This window comes from Haemorhous mexicanus, chromosome Z, assembly GCF_027477595.1.
Source record: "Haemorhous mexicanus isolate bHaeMex1 chromosome Z, bHaeMex1.pri, whole genome shotgun sequence".
Taxonomy (NCBI): Eukaryota; Metazoa; Chordata; class Aves; order Passeriformes; family Fringillidae; genus Haemorhous; species Haemorhous mexicanus.
The window spans coordinates 84,747,402-84,763,555 of NC_082381.1; positions in this window are offsets into that span (position 1 = coordinate 84,747,402).

Sequence of the window (16,154 nt, forward strand, 5' to 3'; positions counted from 1 at the left end):
TGAGCGAAGAGTATTTTGGTGTTAGAATGCTTGATGGAAAGCCAATGCTGAAATCTGCCAGGGATGGTGCTTTCATTGCTCCTCAAACCTTCCCCATGATCTCCCTGAGCTATGAAAAAGATAGGCTGGAAAAGCAATGAGTCCCTTTTAAATCTTCCTTCTTTGGGATTTGATCATTGTTAAGAAACCAGGCTGAATTTCAACAGCAATAGTAAAGGCAATAGGTAATTTTGGTTTCATTCCCCACTTTTACAGAACAAAGATATTACCTTCTGAAAGACTATGAATCATTAGATTTTCTCTATACATCTTCCTACAGATAAAGGAAAAATGATTGTGAAATTCCAATGAAAACAAAATTGTTGATTCTTAGTTTAACCTTTTTTTATTTTCATATTTTCAGTGTTTTTCATATAATGCTGCACACATTGGTTTCAGGCTCAGTGTCTCATGGTTTAAGTAAAAAAAGCCCACTGTATTTTATATTTGAAATTAGCCTTCCAATTATGTAATGAATAAATCTTTTTAATGTCTTCATTACCAGTTTTGACTCATTCACTCTTTAAAATTACTGCAAGGATTTTCCAATCCCCATATCATATCATCTAGAAATCATCAGTCACATTGAAATGACCCAAATCTCAGCCCATCATCATTTTTTGACATGATGTTATGTGATGTGTCCTTACCTTGAAGCTGTAACAGTGATAGGCACCCCTTACCCTCAAGGGCTGCACTTTAACCACAAAACATTTGCCCACAAATGTTGGTTTGTGTTTCAGGGAACTGATGGTCCACATTGTGATGGGGAGAAGAAGCTAGAAGAGAGTCTTTTGGCCAAAATCATTAAGAAAGTCCTTGTGGAGCAAGCCCCACAGAAGATGTTAGTTGTTATGTGGTAACCAGATGATTTTACTGCTCCCTTTACACATAAGTAGATTTAGCCTCTGCAGAAAAAAGGGAAAGAAGGGTGGAAAAAAGGCCATTTGGCTTCTCAACATGGGGCAAGACTTCTCTTTCACAGCATTTGTATGTCCTGCTATGAGAACAAAAAGAAAATAAAGCAACTAAAACCAAATGCAATCCTTGTGACAGGCAGTTTGAACAGTGGTAAGGAATGTTTCTTTCCAATATTTAACAAATGTTTCCATGACACTGATGCCTATTGTACTGTGGTTTTATTTGTTGCATTCTGGAATGGTTATCCTGTTTTATACATTGATGGTTTTTAGATGGACTGAAATTTTATATAAATTCTCTTCTTTGACAATCTGCAGGGGAGAAGAGGGAACAAGGTGTTTTATATTATTAAGGTGTTTTATAACCTTCAGGGAAAAGTATAAAAAAATTATTTAGGCTATCACATTTTTTCCGGAATATATGTGCAGATTTGAAATTAAAACCACAAAGAAACAGAGATTTCAAGTAGAAATCATTAGTTGTTCTATTACTGGCCTTTCTTTTCAGACACATTCTTTGAAATGAGTGATAACCAAGGTGGTCTAAAAGCTGAATGAAATCAGACCTGCAGAGAGGGAGAACACCACACTCTTGCACCAGCTGTTCAGCCAGAGGTGAAGAACAGTGGCATGTATTCAAGGAACACTTTAACCAGAAGGGATATTGTGTTTACACCTCTTGGACTGGTGGAACAGTTGGCCGTTGTATCAAAATATGAAAGGATTATTTCTGCAGAGAGTTTTTTGAGGGTCAAATGACAGTCTGGCCATGAGATCTTCCTCTATGATCTTGGAGTGATGACTGCAGGAGAGGATTTGTGGCATGGAAATGGCACTGGGACGTAGCAGGCTAGCCTTTGGTTGTTACATGGCCCAAAATAGCTAAACATAGACCACGAATACAAGATTTTAAACAGAATGCTGGTGAAAGGCACTGCTTTACAAAGGATATCAACCTTGAACCTTTTTCCTAGCATAATACATAACACATATTCCATTTGCTTTTTTTTAAATTTTATCTGAATTGAACCTAAACAGTCATATCAGTCTTTAAGTTATTGGCATTGAGAGGCAACGCTGAATTTTCGAAATATTTGTAACGCCTGACTCCCATAGCTAAAACAAAGTTATTTTTAAAATATGGCCCTCAGACTGTATAAGTTTATATCAATTTTTTCCCCCTCTCCCCTGTGAAGTGTGGCTTAGAAGTCACAGCTGGTGCATTACAAAAAAGAAATACAGTAAAATGAATAAAATATACTCTCATTCATATTTTCCTAGAGGCTCCTTGGTTGTTAATTGAAACTTTTGTCTACTTTATTGAACAATAAAAGTGACAGAAACTACTCTCAGGTGTCCTTCAGTATTAAAAAGAGGATAAAGGGTTCCTAGAAAAGGTGACAGAAATTAATGTGGTGAGCCCAGCTATCAAACATTTTGATATGTGAATTGCCTGATATTTCTATAATGCCTTCTTATGATTGGAAATGTTATCGCTTCTATTGAATCAATAGAAAATGTTAAAGCTCCGTGGTACCCCAATTACAAAATAAAGCTAGAAGGTTAACATCTGGGACCAGCAGAGATAGAAACAATTTCTATTGTCATACCTTTCTGACAAGTAAATGTCAGAAACATAACACCTTCCGCCAGTCTCAGTACCGAGCACATGTAAAAGAGTGATTGCAAGGCAGTCTCAAGTCAAATCACCTGTCATCTCAGTTTTGACATGGAATTACTTTTGTTTTATGCATCTATTAACCTTGAACTATCAGCATTTGTTTTAATGTTCTGGTCTGAAGTGACCTAAATGTACTTCTTTAATGCACTTACTGCTGTAGCTAAAAGGGGGAAAGAACAGGGGGGAAAAAATCCTATTAAGAGGGGGTGGGTGAAGTTGTTTGTGCCTTCTGTGGCATCACTGGGAGAGTAGCACCCTATTTCCCAGCTCCTCCCTAGGGGCAAAATGTCAGGAATTCACCTGGAAAAAAAATGTGGGGAGCCCAAAAGCATCAGTAGCATCTTGAGCAATGTTTCTGGCCTAGAATCTGATGCTGTACATCCCACTTTTCCTCACACCAGGACTTGGGGGAAGGAAGAAGGAATGTTGGAGGATGCAGAACTGTCCCTTTGTTGCAAGACGATCAAAGATCTCACGTTCCCCGGTGTGGTGATGGCTGAGACATCACATCAGTATCAAAAAATTATGTGTGAAAAATTGCATGTGCAATCTAATTTCTGGAGTCACATAATAACATATAGGTGTTGGCGTTCTTCTACAACCAGGACAGACCACAGGAGTATAGTGATACCTGGATATTAGAATATGAGACTTAAAAACTACACTTGATAGGTTTTTTGAGATTGTCCCCAATTTCCACTACCATAAAGATAATTTTAAAAAAAGGCTTGAAATTACCTGTGCCAATCATCCCTAAGAAAAGAAGAGAAAATCTTTTCGCTTGTAAATTTTACACTGTACCTCCCAGCTTAATTTCCCTGTAGTGCAAAGAAAGAAGGATGCCCTTGAACCACCAACTGAACAAATTACGAACAAATTACGAACAAATTATGTCCCAATTAACAAATTGTTTGTTGGTTGGAACAGTTTATTCTTAAGGAAGCACATAGTTTTGAACTCAGCTTTGGAAACTGACTGCTTAATAAAATCCTTTCCATTGGAAGATGCAGCTTTTTGATGCTAAATTTTATCTGGACATATTGCATATTTTTGGGCATGTTTAAGTTATTCTTAGAGCTCCTATTGCCACAGTGCTTGGGCATTCTCTGCACTTTAATGTGGAATCCTCAAATCTTTCTGAAGGACAATTTTTTTTAGAGGAATCTAAGTTCCAGAGGTCTTGTCCATCAGTTGTGAACAGCAGAAAGATCCAACTGATTGACAATGACTTTTGGGTAAATAAATTTGGAAATCTAGCTTACGTAGAAAGGGCCAAATATTTGTACAGGTCATATATAAGGGGAAGAGTATAAGAGAGCTTTTGAAAGCATCAACGTAGATCAGTGTTCCCTTCAAACTGTCACTCCTCTGGTGTCCACTCAGACTTGCACATCCAATTATCTTGTTGTTATTATTTGTATGCAAACTACCACCTTCATGCCCTTCTAGGAAAATTTTTACTGTTATCTTACGCCTCAGAGTAAGAAAATTTTCTCTGCCAAATCATTACATGCCATTATTCGGGGAGCTGCATTGACCCTTGAATGTGTGACTTTCTGAGGTTAAAAGAGTTCTTGTCATAGCCTCCTTTTTTTTCTGGGCTTTGTCTCTTCTAAACAACAAAAAGAAAGAAAAAGGGAAAAGGAAAGAAAAAAAAAATTTTTTGGACACCATTCTTCCAATCAGTAGGGGATAAGAATCAACACGAATGTGGTCTCGAGACATAATTTAGGCTCCCAATTATCTAATAACATAATAGGATATTAGGAAAAGGATAACACAGGCTTATTTTCATTATTGCAGGGTTATCTTAATGAATTCAATAAATTTTTGCAAGCATTTAAGGATTTGTAGACAACATTTGGACAATAAAAAACATAGAAATATGTAAACTTGCTACAGCTTGACACCATCATATATTTGTAACTAGTAGCTTTTAAGGCTTCAGAACTCTGTTCTCCAGTGGATAATTTCTATGTAGATTGATTTGTCTTCTGAAGAGATAATCAGGGAGCAGATATATTCTTCTATTTAAGTACAAGTCTTTTGGGGAACCCTGTCACTGTGGCACACATGGAGTGGAAAACTCACTTATTCTGTGGTAAAACATAATATTATCTAATTTTCACCATACTTTTAAATCCAGCATATTGAAACATTGGTTTCTCTTTACTCCTATTGAGATATTCTGGCATAGAAAAAGTGTATAAGGTTGAGGAATCAGGCCATTAATATAGTTGAGGTTGTAATTGCATTTTTTTTCATACAAAGCTCCAAAAAGTGAAGTTAGCAGCTTGTTATGTGGGTGTGCATTAATAAGCACAATGGGGGTTCATAATAGAGCTTCGAGGTGCTAATGCAGCATGAATTAATGAATTAGTAATTGCTATTAATTAAAAATAGAGCAGGATACCAGCCAACAATGCCTGAAAAAAGTCTTAGCAGTCTCTCTGTCACACCTCACTTGTGGCTGTTTCTAGGGCTTTTGTGCAGACTGTGGGAATAAACTTTGGTTTGGGGAGAAGGAAGAGGAGAGGTGTGGAAAAGCAGGACCCTCAAAAATAGAGAGTAGTTGAAATGGGACAGAAGTAGAAGAAAATAAAAGACGGAGTAACTGTGAAAACTCCAACAGGGAAAAGGCCCAGATGGCCTATGGAAATGATAAAATTAAGCCTCAAATTGATGGTGATACTAAACTTGGGGCTTGATTATCCTGACAGATGTGCATGCGACTCCCATTGACTTCAATAGGAGGTGTACGTGTGTCGCTGATGGGGAAACCAGACCTTAGAACCACTGAGCTGTGCTCAGATAAGGAGAGTGAGCAAGAGCAATGAAAATCTCAAGGTAAAAACAATAGCTTTGTCTCTGTGCAGCAACCCATGGCTGAAAAATTTTGGTGAGCAAGTGGTTTTCAGTAATGAAGTGTAGCAGCTTTCAAATTTAAAGCAGAGAAAGTCTGCTTCCTGGTGGAAAACTACAGGAATCCTGTGGAATCCATTCCCTCTTCCACCTTCTCAGCCTCCTTCTCCCACAAAGTGCTACCAGTGCCTGGGTGAGTTTCTGCCATTCATCCTGGTGCAAGCATAGAGTAACTATAAAAACCCCGTGGTTTCACACCAGCTTGCACCAGCTCCATTGACATGCAGATCCAGATTGAGGGCTGCAAAGAAATTTAAGATAATAACCTAAAATGGCTAAAAAGGGTCTTGCCTGAAAACATGAACGATAATTCTATGATTGAAAGGATGTGAACATTATAGCAACTTAAAGGGCTATTAAGCCAGTTCCTATGTGAATCTGTAGTGTGAATTGTATAAGCATTTGGAATGTGTTGATGATAAAGGGATTCATAAAAGTTGTTATGCTGATTTTATGTTGATGGATGTTAGAATATAAGGTGAGTTATTAACCAAAGGAAAGTGAGACTAATGTTTAAGTGCTGTGATATATGTGTAATTGAAAGCAATTTCTTCTATAGAAAAAGGAGATTGTGGGCATAAGTGAGACAAACTTTGAATTAAATGCAGGTGAAGTGGAATCTGTTGGGTTTTCAGAGCCAGAAAACAAAAGGAAAATAAACTTGTCTGAAAAATAAATATTACTGTTAGAAATAAATAATTTGCATTTATATAGAAACTTCTATTCAGAAAAAGCCCAAAGCAAGTTACCCACTTGCTAAAGCATTTATAAATAATGCTGTATACACAGACAGGCATATACAATACCTTTTTCTAGGGATCACATGCCTTTCTTGCAGAAATGTTTTCAGTCACATAGCACTTCAATAAGACCAATAAAAAGGCTATTTGCATCTTAAGAGGAGAAAGCTGAAGAAGTCAGAGGTTAACCAGCTTTAACTTGATTCTGCTGAAGTGAAGAGCACAACTTTGCTGAGAGGAGCCCTGTGAGGAGAGCGTGGTGAGACCAGTGTCTCTGAAACCAGTGAGAATACTGATGTTCCCTCTTTTGGCACTAACTGATGAGCCTAAGGTATTCACCAGAAGAAAATAAGAGTTCTGCCCTTCAGCTGTCAACGTGCCCACAGAAAATCCTGTGCCTGATTTTTTATCCCCTCACAGCAGTGATCCTGGCTGGTAGCAGGGAGGTCTCGTGCCTTAAGGAAAACCAAGTGAGTGGGATGCAGTCCTCTGAGGCTGCACCAGTGGGAATGTTACAGGTGTTGGGGCCAAACCTTCCAAACATTACTGTCTGACTGAGGACCAGCTGAGGCTGTTTTAGCTGTGGACAGAAGGGATATTTCAGTCAGATGATCAGCAGCTACGGATCTTTAGTCCCCCTGAATAAATGACAGTGTTGCAGCAATATTTTAATCAGCAAGAATTTGAAGTGACTGGCATAATCATGTCTCATGAGAACTGTAACAATCATGTATTAATGTGGGTAAATACTTTGCGTACCACCATGTGTTCTGTACCAAAATTAATTGAACCAATTCAAATTTTAAATATATGTGTGATCTAAACAGAACCTAAACAAAAATTTAATGGATTTGCAGAGATTTTCCTAAGTCTTTGACCTAAAATCTTCATATGTAGTGATGATACTGTGTTTTTTCACTGAAGAAGAAATATCCCTGAATTATTTTCCCCATTGTTTGCCACCATTTAGTAAAGGTGATTTTCCTAAAATTTTAGATTCAATTGAGGTACTTATAGTTAGTCTTCCCACAGAAAATTGAGTTCTGGTAGAACACATATCAAGAAAATGGGGGGGGAGGGGTAATAACCTAAATAAAACATTTATTCCATGTATACAGAATAAAGGAAAAAAAATGATAGGTAAATAATTTTTAAAAATTACTTATTTAAGTGGTTCTGCAACAAAATCAGTGGTGTCTTCATTCCACTTTTAATAGACTCTTAAAGTTCCACATAATTTTAACAGTTGCTTGAAATAACATAATCCAAGGGGCAGGAAAACATTTATAAAATGGTGGTGACTTAGTGGAAGGACCAGTTACATAGTAAACATTTAACATCTGCCCTAAGGTCCTTTAAAAATCAATCATTATATGCTGAAAATATAAGTACTGGACATTTTTGATATATTAAGCTTTCATTTTTAATTTCTGATCCAAACACTTTTTTGTGTGTGTGTGTGAATAAAGGGTTAAATTTAAAAAAAAAAAAACATTTTTCTGCTTTCTTTCATTTTTCCTTCTTATTAAAAAAAGGGGAAAAACAGGAAAAAAAAAAAAAAGACAAATAAAAGGATGCCCCAAAGCCAGTGATGTTTGGATTAGAGCCTCTGGGACTTTTTGTACTTCACTAAGCTCTGCTAACAGTTTCTGCCTTTTTTTACACACACCTAATTTTTTTCCCATGAATTATTTTGTCAGTGAAATAAAGAATATTGCCCTGTGAATTGCTGCCTACTGTTTAGGCCCTGGTGAGCGGGATAAACCTTTCATAGAGTGACACTAGTCAGCGTTCAAACTCCAGCCTCTCCTGTAGCATTCACTTGTCATTGGAATATCTCCCAGTTTAGCTGCACAGATCTGTCGTCCTGTCAGAGCTACCCCTGAGTTTGGGCACTGTGGATCACCCTGTCCATGGCTCCAGAGAAAACCACACTGCCAAGAGAGTCCTTCCATCATCTGCAAACTTTGTGCATCCTGGATCCCCGTAAAGGTTCTTCTTATGGTCTGGTGACATTGGTGTAGGATAATATTGATGAAAATGTCTGTCTTTGATGAACACTTCCTTTGTGGATTATCTGACATTTAGTTATGCTCACACACAACACCTTTATGTTTGTTAAGGCACTTTTCATTGGCCTGTGTTTTTTTATAGGTGTATGCTTCCATATACTTCCAAAAAGTCCTTTTCTGCATTTGAATTATTTTCCTAAAGATCCCAGAGTCAACAGAAAAAAAAATATACACACACATTAAAAAAAAAAAAATTAAATACTGAAAAAACCCAAACAAATGGAATTGCTAATTAGACAAAATTTAGTTAACATTTGAAATGGTTCCACATCCTTTGTAGCTCTGTGTTTTGTCAGGTTTGATTTTGGCCAGTTCTCAGTAATGGTCACGTTTCAGAGATGGGTAGCTAAAACATAAAATGTTCAGAGGTTCCACAGGGTCACCCTGGAATGACATAAGAAACATCCCATTTGTGACCCTACAGCACACAAATTCCATTGATTGAATGTGACAGAGAAAATTATCATAAACAATGGATGATCTTTCTTGCACCCTGTTTTTATTTCTTCCAATAGACCATGTCTTCTGCCTGATCATTAGGACTTTTTAATGGAGATTCCTAGTGTGGTGAGCTAATCTAATTTTCCAACATAATTAATTCTGCATCACCTCGGCAGCTGCATTCTGATGTCTAAAAGAAAATTTCTAATTATGTGAAAGCTGACCATTGAGTTCCTGAAAGCTGTGTGTTTTGCTGCTGTACCATTATCCAGGTATGTTTTTAAGTCTTTCCTTATTTTTCTCATTATTTTATTTTATTTTATTTTATTTTATTTTATTTTATTTTATTTTATTTTATTTTATTTTATTTTATTTTATTTCATTTCATTTCATTTCATTTCATTTCACTTCATTACATTTTTTTTTAATTTTATTTATTTTATTTTATTTTGTTCTACAGAGATAAATATTATTAACCATGGTGGAAGTTTGATATTTTTCTCTTGCTGTCTCAAATGGAAATGGCCTTTTCTTTCTTGCTCTCCCTCCTTGTATGAGCACTTATCTTGCTGAGCTGAAATGGCTGGAACAGCTGTGTCAGAAGGTTTTTAGACCTAACAAGGAGAGCCAGGGTCCCTCACAGATCACAATGCTGAGAGCCTGGGATATTGAGCAGAAAGTCATGTGCACAAAAAAATATAGGTTAAAATTTGTGAAGGGTCAGCTTAGTGACAACACAAATAGGTGCTTTAATCCGATTTCCTATTCAATCTACAAAAAGGCAACCCCTCCCAAAAAAACCCAAACAACCAAAAAAACAAAACAGCCTTCAAGCCAACAGCCAAAAACAAAAGCCTATTTGCAGACCTTGGGTGAAATGAGAAATGCCTCAAGAAATGCTGTGGAAAATAAAAACCTTCTCTATTTATAGTCAGCTCAAGGCAAGTTAGTTTTGGGAGACTTCAACATGAGTCTTTTTTCTTTTCCAATACATAAAATTACACACTGTAGTTTCCTCTATTTCCTCTCCTATATTTCTCATTCTCTTTTTTTTTCTGGGGGGAGGGGGAATGTGGGGAGAGGGGATGTGTTGGTTGGTTTGATTTTGGGGAGTTTTGCTCATTTTGCTCATTTGTGGGTTTTTGGTGTTTTTTTTTGTTTTGTTTTGTTTTGGTTTTTTTTTGGTTTTTTGTTTGTTTGTTTGTTTGTTTTTTGTTTTTTTGGGGTTTTTTTGTAATGAATGCTCCTTTACATACAGATAAATGCAGGATTTCTGTGGGCATTTTCAAAATAGAACCAGTCCATCCAGATTGAGTTAAAGCATTTTAGACATGGGACCAGAAAGACTCATGACAATTAGGTACACAATTTCTATTCCCCTATCTGGTACAAATATGTAATGTCTTAGTGGGGGCTGTGATAAAACTTAGAGAATTCCTGCAATCCCTTTAAAAGAAACCTCAAACCTACTGCTACTTAAACACAGAGACATAGTACTGGAAAGAAAAAAAAGTAATTTAGTGTGCTGAAATATTCTGGGATTTGGTAGATTTATTTTCTCACAAGAATGAGCTGGTTGTACTCATTCTCTTCTTTATTGCTTCTTTGATATTCTGTCTTAGACTCACCTTTCTTCTACACTGTGAAAATATTTGGTTGACACAATGTGAGAGTGGTTTTGTGAATGTTTCTTTAGCTGAAAATCAACTATGTCTTGTAACCATTAATTTTTCTCATGCTAAAAATTGTTGGGGTTTTTTTTGTTTGATTTTTTTGGTTTTATTTTTTTTAATAAACTGGTCAGGCCTTATCTACCTGACAAAAGTTATTCTTTTCATGAGAGTGTTTGTTTCATTGACAACACCTATGCAAACTCTTTTGGTTGTACTGTATGGGTAGTTTAGCTTAGTTTAGTTCAGTTTAATTTCCAAATAGGAGTAATACTTGCTGTCACTCTTAACTATGCTATTGACTACAAACACAGGCAGGAGTTCTGAAGATGAAAAATCCTTCTAGACACTAGTGTTTCAAATGATGAATGGAACTATGCAGGCAAGAGGCAGTCCAGCTGGCCCAGGAGTCACAGCCAGGAGCAAGGAAGGTGGAGGCAAACACAGGAGATGAGATGGAGGTAAATAAATCTCACTCATTTTCTCTGTTTCTCTGGATCTGTGCCTACCATGATTTTAACACTGTGTCTTACAGATACGTTCTGAGAAACACTCAGGTAAATTATTTTTCAAATATGATTGACATTTGGCCTTGAACATTTGGCCTCATCCCTCAGGCTTAAGGCACCTCAGAAACAGAGAAGCCCTAAAATCAGTGAAGAACTGCAGAGTTTTGAAGTGAGCACGGTCTTGCAGTTTCGTTCATATGAAATCAGAAGTAGTCAAAATCCCACCATCAAAACCATAATGTTAACAGCAGTAATTCCACAAATTAAAACCCGAAGAGAAGGCCAGACCAGAAGTCCAATCCTGATTAACTCATTATTAGAATTTTACTCTTCAATGTGTTCACATTTTTAAAATTGGTTTTGAACTAAAAACTACCATTCCCTTGGTGAATATCAACAGAAATTCCCCAAAATTGGAAAATTCATTGGAATTTTCACTTTCCTAGTAAAAATACCGGCTTAGACGGAATTTTTGTTTCCCAAATAAAATTTTTTCTGGAAACTCCCAACCTGCTCTAGGTCTAGACTGCAATAAGGCTCCTGAGTGTCAAGGCTGTCAGTTCTGGGATGTTCTTCTCCCTGTCTGGATTCTGTGCTATCAGACAGGTGCTTCAGAGAGCAAAGGAGATGTTCTGCTGGGGAGACCTCAGTGAATAGGAGTGGCTCCAACGTGCTCTGCAGCACTGCAAATACTCTGGCAGATGGAAAATGCAACAAGAATTTAGGAAATATCCTGTTGTCTGCTAATACAGAGACCACCTCTGCGTGACTGGAGATCTGGAATGGAGAGCATTTCTCATGTAATTCATTAACATGATACCCAGTGTCTAAAAAACCCAAACTCCTCAAGACCGGACTATACGCTTTATGGGTTTTCCAACTATTGAAAAGAAATCAGCCTGACCAATGAATTATTACTCTGCTCTGCCTTTGGAGACCTATCCCATAAGAGAAGGAATAATCTTCCTCCATAAAAACAGAAGGGATGTATGACAGTTTATTCAAACATATCCCAAAAGGGATTAATTTCTGAATTTGACCAAGTGAATAAACCTTTAAGTTTCATTAAATATAATGACTGCTTTCTCATTGACGATAGTGGGAGCTTAGACTCCCTTCACTTCAGCTGTAGATACCTCCTTATGAAAATCTATGTTTAAATGCTTTAATCTGTGGGCTGAGTGCTAGAAAGCATTTCTGGATGCTGTAATTGAAGAAGGTAAACATCTCCACTCCTCTCAAATCCTTATCACCCCAATAAGTAAAGCTTTTTCTATCATGTTGCTGTTGTGATCTCTTCAAATGAAAAAAAGCAAGCCAAAAAAAAAGGAAAAAAAGACTATTGTTCACCTTAGTGTAGTTTTCATCAAAAAAGAGTTCCCAAAACTCCCTTTGAACTGAAGTTCAGTGCCAGTTTAGTCTCAGGAGAAAAACTGTCAGGAGAAAAGCCAAGAACTGAATAGGCCATGGCTATGACTTAAGGGCTGTCTTGGAGGCCATGGTTGGGGCACTGCAGAAGACAAGACTTTGCCATTAATATGCTTCTGTTCACCAAATAAAGTACCTGCAATTGTTTTCAAAGTTAAAAAAGAGTTGGCTTTTATAATCTCTAAACTTTCTCATAACTATACAAAAGGGACCTAACAGAATATTGCAGTCCCATGAGTATTACCATAAAAGATCAAGAGAGATCTTTTCTGGTCGTAAGGATGTGCATTTGGTACATTTGCTTATGTTCAGTGACCAAGTTTCAACTTCAACAACACCACCACAACTCAAGTTTAATTTAAAGTTTACTCTCAGGTGTGCAATAACACTCATGCATTTTGCAGGCTCCTGTACATGGTTTGTCCTAATTGTGCCATAGCAAGCACTGTCCATCCCATCTCACAAAAAAATCAAATTTCTTTACATTAGTATTTTCATCACTGAAATCCCATGCAGACAGCACACTCACCTGGCCTCATGAGAAAACTGCAAGGCACTGAATATACCTGTGTAGAGGTGAAACTGTGAATGCTAGCTTTTTTCTGACCATAGGCAGAGGAAAGGTTACTTAAGATGTAGAACCTGACTGAAATGGGAAAAGTCCTGAGAGAAAGAATTAAAGGCGGGTGGTTTAGACCATGGCTGGTCCTGTATCAGTGTTTAAGGAAGAGAAAGGAGCTGAGTTGTTGGGAGATGAGTACAAGACTAGGGGTCTCACAAACCAACATGGCACATAATGGACTTCTTTGCAGCCTCTTGACCTCTGCTCATACAAAGTCCCACAAGGGATCAGTTCACCCTCTTTGTGCTTTTGTGTGAAATTGAAGAATGGGTTTGAACAAAGCTAAAACTGGAGAATTTTTCAAATTTCTTCTAATGATGGAGGAGACCTGCATTGTCTGTCCTATATGGAAAAGATTACCAGTGATAGAGATTATTCCCCATGCTCCCAGCAGCTTCAGGCATGCAGCCCTGCTTGGAAATCCCCAGAGGAGCTGTGAGAGAAAACAAATGTTAGCAGAAAATCTCAGAGGCATGTGGCATACTGCTTAACAAAGCTTCTGCCACTTTCAGCTTGAGAAAATTATGCAGGAAAAAAAAAACACCAACCTTAAAATACCTTGAAAATGAGTGATGCCCATTCACTACTGGGGCCAATGTCACAACATTTACTGCAGCACAGCCAAAATGTCTACTCACATCAGGACACGTTGCTGTGATTTGCATAATTTCCCCACTGCTGTGAAATGCAGGGGGTTGCTTCAGTTCTCTGATGCCTATGGTCATCTCCTGTGGACAGCTCTGGGACCTGCCCAGCCACCTCCAATGGCAAATGTGTCTGAAGTTTGGAAAACAGACCATTGATGAATGGTGGTTATTGCTGTTTCAGATTAGACAAATCTGGCATCAGAAAATGATTTCTGACTTCCAGATTTTGATAAAGAGGTCTAGCTGTAGAGCATTATCCACTATAAATAGATATCTTCCTGTACCACAGATAAGATGATATGTGGGGTGGCACACCAGAGCTGAAACTACTCACATACCAACCATAAGCAGCATTTATCATTCATCCATAATATTTGTGCTGTTCCAGCTATGCAGATTTACTTTGTTGCAACAGACAGCCAAATGGATGGAACAACTGCATTTGCATGATCATCTAGAAATAAATTAGCAGTATCTGGTTATTGGGGCACAAATTGGAGCTACCAGAAATATTCTTATGTATGAAAGGATGTAGGCAAAAAAAAATCAGCCTGGAAAAGAAATTGTGCTTGAGCAATACCTGACTCAGTTTTCCCTTGGGGAGCGGGAAAAAATTGGCATAGTTTAATTTTCCAGTGGAGCAAACCCAGCCATAATGGGAGAGACCTGTAGTCAGCATCACTCCATTTCCCACTGCTGCCCCTGAATGAGGCTTCTTCTTCTACTGACAAAACCCTCAATCCCTTTTTGCCGAGCAGCAGCAACAGCAAGTGGTGTGGCTGGAGCCCACTGACCCCATTTTGATCAGTATGTTTTCTGGGGTGAGGTTATCCCTAGGTTCACCCTTAGTATAACCCTGGAAGGTTTGGGCTCTGATCTCTTCTGCACTCCACAACACACTGCCCTAGGCAGCTCCTGTCTGCAGTGGTTCTTTTGGCTTCCCATACACCCTTTTTACTTATTTATTTTGTCATAATAGCGTATTCAGGCACCAGGCCACCCAGAGCTCCAGCCTGAGCTGTGTCAGCTGGTGCTGACTGGCCTTGTCTGAGGTGCTCTGGTGATTGCTGCATTGGTGGGAAAGGAAAAGATGTCTAGCCAGATAATAAGTCTCACTTTTTACAGCATCTGATATTTTGTACCAGTGTCATTTGAAAGGATATCGCTTTGCGAGATTGATCCAAGGCTGGCATGAAGAATATGCACTCAAATCTCTTTTAGAAAGATTTATAATATTAACCTCAGGCTATTTTTAAGTCACCGTCGATCTTTATAGAACCAGCGCTGAGATTCATTTGTTTTCCAACTGGCAGAAAGTCTCTCTTACCTTTTGTAAGCCAGCATTGAACAATTTGGCTTTGGGTCAAACTGGTTTAATGAACTGTCTAAGGTTCAAACTTCATGCTCCCATTTGCAGATGTTCAATAGTCAGTCTGTTTTAGCAAAGGGAGTTCATTAATATTTGCAGCTAAAAAGCCTTCATAACATTGATGTGCGAGTGTCTGCTGTAAATCTCTTACGTAGCTTAAATCTTTTTTATGTGGAGGCATAAGGTCTGATTTGCTTCTTGCTTACACTACTAGTTTTATATGAAGTTCCTTCTGTGTTTTTTTGTTGTTGTTGTTGTTTTTTTTTTTGGGGGGGGGGGGGGGTATTTTTTTTTTTTCCCCTGGCAGGTCTGAGGACAGAATCAGACCTACAGATTAAAATACCTTTTTCTAAACTTTGTGCAAATGCTTTATGGACTGTAATGCACATAAACACATTTTAATTTTCCATAGAAATAAGTGATTCTACTGCAAGTCTTGTAAGCTCTTATAGCTTAGCTGAGAAGTGTGACCAGCAGGTAGAGAGAGATGTTTCTGCCCCTTTGCTCCACTCTGATGAGACCCACCTGGAGCACTGCACCCAGCTCTGGGATCCCAGCACAGGAAGGACATGGGCATGTTGGAGCCAGTCCAGAGGAGGGACAGCAAAATTAATAAAGTGATGGAGCACTTTTCCTATAAGGAAAGGCTGAGAAAATTTGTATTGTTCAGCCTGGATAGAGAAGGCTCTGTTATGACCTAATCACAGCCTTCTAGCACTTGAATGGAGCCTACAAGAAAGATGGAGAGGGACTTTTTTCAAGTGCCTGGAGTGACAGGACCAAGGGAAATATCTTCAAAGTGAAATAAAGTAGAATTAGATTGGATATTAGGAAGAAATTCTTCCCTGTGAGGGTGGTGAGGCACTAGTGAAATAATACCCAGAGAAACTGTAGACACTCCATCTCTGGAATGGAGGCTGGATGGGGCTTGGAGCAATCTGTTTTGGTGGAAGGTGCTCCTGCCCATAGCAGGGGGGTGGAAGCAGATGATTTTTAAGGTCCTTTCCAAACCAGGCCATTCTGTGATCTTCAAAAAAGATTGCAGAAGTTGTTTTGGCACTTCTGTAAGAAAGTCATCCCACTGAGAAGTGGTT